This window comes from Somniosus microcephalus, chromosome 12 (assembly GCF_052327205.1).
Source record: "Somniosus microcephalus isolate GS21.2 chromosome 12, FLI_Smic_1.0, whole genome shotgun sequence".
NCBI classification, from domain to species: domain Eukaryota; kingdom Metazoa; phylum Chordata; class Chondrichthyes; order Squaliformes; family Somniosidae; genus Somniosus; species Somniosus microcephalus.
The window spans coordinates 204,047,785-204,053,166 of record NC_140998.1 but is presented as its reverse complement, the minus strand read 5'-3'; the positions used below and the strand labels follow the sequence as shown (position 1 = coordinate 204,053,166).

General features: G+C 42.6%; 1 pseudogene; it reads left to right on the top strand.

Annotated features, from left to right (window-relative positions):
* The first annotated feature begins 1,940 nt into the window (after positions 1–1,940).
* Positions 1,941–5,137, top strand: LOC147109938 (putative G protein-coupled receptor 139; annotated as a pseudogene).
* The last annotated feature ends 245 nt before the right edge of the window (positions 5,138–5,382 follow it).

Below are 5,382 nucleotides of genomic sequence, written 5' to 3'. Positions count from 1 at the left end.
ATCCCGTAACCAGAATGAACCAGTTCCTCTGATTATTATAACTATGTGTTGATAAGTGCTGCGGTTCACTTCAACTTCCTTTGGTTGTAGATCGACAACCAGTGCCCAAATGTAGGAATTGAATTGAAGAAGAAACAGTTCATTTAATGTATCTTCTGCTCTGCTATCGGGATTGCCGGCTCTGCCAGACCTCACAAACCTGTCCTGCACTTTATGTAGCCCCTGATAGGGAGATTTATTCGTCTTTTGATGCTAGAGTTTATTTTTGGTCAGCTAGATCCCATCCTCACTAGAATGTCCCACTCAGGTTTTTCACACGTGATGGTGATAAGGAACAACATTGATTAATATTACTTCCTCCTCCTGCAGCTCTGAGTCTGGTTGCCTTACCTGTTTCACACAAGAGTGGGCCTTTGGCGTAGCGGTAGCATCCCCGCCGCTGGGGCAGATGGTGTAGGGTTTCGAACCCCGCTCCAGACTGTCCCGGCAAGTGGAGTAGGAGCTCCGGATCTAAATTCTGGGTTGAAATCCAGCGGGATAATTGCATCCGTGGTTGGGTGTGGGTGCCTCCCCCCTCGTATGGGTTGTGGGAGCCCGTAAAACCCTCCCGCCAGAGGACTAACCATCCTAATGGCTGGTATGTAGATGGTTACGGTCACGGAAGAAACGTTAACACGGCCAGAAATCCTTCCACCACTTCATACAGTTCCCCAAAGGGAACAGTGTGAAGACACGTACGACACCAACCTATTTCACAATCTCTGAGTTCAGCGGACAGATGGGAAACTGAAGAATCCTAGAATTCAATGGCTGTCTAGCTCAGGCAAACATACGATTTTGTACTTACCCTCGAACCCATCAAAACACCCCAGGAAAATTCAGCTTATTACAATGTGAACTGTCTTGATGACAGAGTATTGAATCTTCACAATCGTTCTAAAGCTCGGCGCCTGTAAAGTGTTTAATCTATTGCAGAACATCCTCCGCCAAATAACAATGGTTGTAACACGAGAAAGAGCAATTTTGTGTTATTAGAATAAATTTGAGTCTGCAGCAGAGCATTAAGTAAACTAATTTGCACTTTTGAAGCTTGTGACCAAAATGGACATTTTAAATCAAAATATAAGGTACTATTTACATTTTGATGATCACGTCCAATGCTAAGTCAGTGAATTGAATTAATAATATAAACTTTTAAACAACTAAAATTCGGTTTTATAACTGAGTGATATTTTCAGTGTTACTTTTGCAAAGTGCAATTTTAACAACAGCTAAATTAATGATTTTGGTTAATAATGAAATCAATACCACGTGAATTCAAAAGATATGCAGATGTAATTATCGTTGTAAACAACGGTTTTAACATTGGGCTGTAGCATAATAGATTAGGAAAGCTTAACACGTGGGTCTTAAATTCATTTGTCTAATACGGTAGTGAAGACATTAACACACTTTTTTTTCATACTGTTCGTTGCACAACCTAAATAAAGGTCAAAGTAATTTGAGATGAATGCCGTACATAGGTAACAACGCCGAAAACCTAAATGTCGAACAATTAATAGCAAAAGATCATTTTGTGCTTCTCAGGTAGCAACAATGAAAACGAAAGAGGGAGACATTGGGAGAGTTAACACAAAGCCTGGTCAAAGGGGTATCTTTTAAGGAGCGTCTTAAAGTTTCGGAGAGAGGTGGAGACATTTACAGAGAGCATTCTGGACCGTAGGGCAAAATGGCGGAAAGGCACTGCCGTCAATGATGGGCTGGTGGAAAAGACGTCAGATTTGGAAGCAGGCAAAATGCGATAAGGCTTGCAAGGCTGGCATAGCTTGCAGTGATAGAGAGGGGAGAGGGCACGGGTGGATCTCAACACGAAGACTAGAATTTTAAAATAGAGGCGTTGATGCACTGGGAGCCAATATAGTTCGGCGAGCACAGGTCTGATGGGTGAAATTGACTTGGTGCGAATTGAGATATTGGCAGCAGAGTTTTTTGATCAGGGTAAGTTTATGGCGGGTGTAAGATGGTAGGCCAGCCTGCAAAGCCTTGAACGAGTTTAGACTGGAAGTAACAAAAGCACGGGTGAGGATTTCAGCAGCAGATGGGCTGAGACCGCGGTGGAGATGGGCGATATTACCGAATTGGAATGTAATAGATCTCGGTAATGGGGATTTAGGATATCGGAATTTCAACTTAAAATACCGGATGGGGATGGACTCCATGTTTGGGGAACGGAGTTTGTACCGGGCCAGAAACAATCATCGAAATGTGTAATTATGGCAAATTGTGACTCATCTATGAATGAACGTCTGCCAATTGTGTATCCCTGCACTGTAAGCCCAATGACAGGTTCTATTGATTTAATACTTTATCTATGCTCCAGGAAAGTCAAAGGTCAATGTGATCGTCTTTTCCTTTCCGTGTTAATTATAAAGTTTTTGTCAAAGGGAGCTCAATGATTTAGATCCCCATCCAATGCCTCAAATCACCCCATTGTTATTTCACGTCAGGTAATCTTGGTTATGTCCACCAACCGCCACGTTTCCTTCAATGGCCTACCTAGTATCTGTACTTCTATGTTTCCCAAACCAGTTCTTCAGGCCACAAGGCCACAAGCACCGGGTTACCTCTTTCAATAATCAATGATGTTTCAAGTGCCCTCGGGTCTGGAGAGCAGAATTGTACAGTTAGTGGCGCTCCCTGTGCCCCAAGATCTTCCTGCCTTATCAGATGCTTCAAACGCTTTTCTGAAGCCCAATCTGAATTCATTCAGATTGGACAAGCCGCCACTGTCCACACTACGGTGCGCCTGATTTACTGGTGGAACCAAGTGCCTGCTGGGCATTTCTGCTTTCATTACTCATTCGTTGTATTGTTCAACTACAACTCGCTATCTATTGAGTTTTATGTTTCATTTTATTCAATTAGCTGACATCATATTCTTTGTTCTGAATGTTGTTATTTCTGTAAGAATTGTTTATTCTAACTAATGTCATGGTATTTAATTAATAATTCAGTGCTGATTGTGTTATTTACTTGAAACCTTATTTCTAGTCCATTTGTAATAATCGTGTTGCATTTCTGGATGAATCTTGTTTCTTCTTATGATTTCCAAACATCATTTTACAGTAACGCCGGACATTTAATTTTTTATTGGAATTTCAAATGTTCTAATTTCAAAGCTACATTTACTATAAAAATGTTTCCATGCGGGATGCAGTAACAAAAGGGTAGATCTTGATTTTGTGCAACCCTGTGAAATGAGTGAGAGTGAGCCTGCAGTCCGTCTTACAATCTCCCCCGATTTTTATTTACAATAATTATTGCCCCAGAAATTCGGGTCGGAGGCTTCCTGCGGGTGCAAGCCTCCGACCTGCACTTACCTAGCATGCCGGCCGTTGAGCTGTGGGCCCGCGTGGGATTCCGATCCTGGGCCTCCTCCAACAGCCAGCGCGCAGTGCTTGCGTATTCCAGGGCAGTTAGTTTGATGCGTCCCCTGGGATCACGTGGGCCATGGCGAGCCATTGGTAGCAGGGAATACTTCATTCTTAAGATTGACAGGAAGAGCTGTCAAATATATAAATACTATAAGCACCAAAACATGACTAAAACTTCAAATACATTTTTAGAAAATCACATTTTTAAAATAATTATAAATTACATGAAAACACTATTATAAACAATAATTTAAATTTTAGAAAAAATGAATTACATTTTCTAACGGGGCTTAGAATAAACTTACCTTTCTTTAAAGTATTTAAAAATAATAAACCTGTGGAAAAAATGTTTTAATTTTAATTAATTCACCACTTACCTTGTTGAAAGCAGGCCTTGCATCCGCTTGTTAAAAGTGTAACTCCTGGAGAGTTACCCTCCCGGAGAACCCTGCAAAAAAACGTATTTTTGATGTTCACGCGCTGCCTCTCCGGTGCACGCGTTTGACCTGTGAACCCCTTCTTTCAGGGGAACAGAAGTGGAGGTTTCCCGCGCATGTGCAGTGCATGCACGGAACCAGCACTTTCGTTGGGCCTACGCATCAGTTCCCCGTGCGTACTCATGCGTTGGGACCCACATTTCCAATGGGGAGAGAGGCAACACCGGCTGCCGACTCACTACCGCCCGCTTTGCACTTTCGCTCACTGTCAAGATCTACCCCAATTACTTATGTGCTCACATGTTGGTAATTTTCACTAAAGCCTGCCAATAATTATCTTGCTTCCCTCCCCTTCCCTACAGTTAACATTGTGGCGATTGTGATCCTGTCCCGCGGAAAGTGCGGTCTCTCCAAATGCATCACCTACTATCTGGTGGCCATGGCGGCAGCGCATCTGCTGGTTGTCCTCACTGGCGTCATACTCAAACGCATCATCGACATTTACTTCCCCGGGAATTATCTTTCGCTTACTCTGGTATGTCGGACCAAAACTGCTCCAGTTTATGCTACCAGAGACTTTTCTGTCTGGCTAACGGTCGCATTCACTTTTCACTGCTTTATAGCCATATATTGTCAGAAGCTGAAAACCCATTATTGCACCAAGGACACGGCAGCTGTGGTTGTAGGCACGGTGCTCACTCTGAGCTGTTTAAAAAACATCCCCTGGTACTTTGTATATGAACCTATGTATATAATTAACACATTGCCGTGGTATTGCCGGATAAGGTCGAGCTTCTATACTTCACCCCTATGGCTAGCATTTTCTTATTTCGGCTGCATAGCGACTCCGTTTCTGCCATGTTTCGTTATTTTGTTGCTCCATGCTCTGACAGTGAGGTATATATTAATGGCCAGCGGAGTCCGCAGCGCATTGCGGGGCAGCCCCAGCTCTGAAAATAACCCTGATCCTGAAATGGAGAACAGGAGAAATCCATCGTTTTACTCTTCAGTATATCCGCCAATTTTATACTGTTATGGCTGACATACACGATCCATTACTTCTATTATCGAATTACTAATACCCAGTCTTTCACAGGTTACAATGATCCGCTTTATATCCTTCAAGAAACCGGGTTCATGCACCTGCTTTTGAGCTGCTGCACAAACACCTTTATTTATGCAGTGACCCAGAGTAAATTCAGAGAGGAGTTTATGAAAATGGTGAAATATCCAGTGATTAAGATTGTTACCTTTTTAGGTGGTTAGAAAACTACGGACTTGCTGCTTTTACATTTCAAATTAGAACATCGGAACACAATAAACTGGAGCAGGCGTCGGACATACAGCGCCTCTAGCCTGCTGCAGCTTTCAATAAGATCATGGATGAACATTTACTTCAATTTAATTTACCCCATCTCTCCCCATACCCATTCATTCCTTTACTGTCCAAAAATCTATCGATCTATGTCTTCAATATACTCAAAAATTGAGCATCCGCAGCCCTCTGGCGT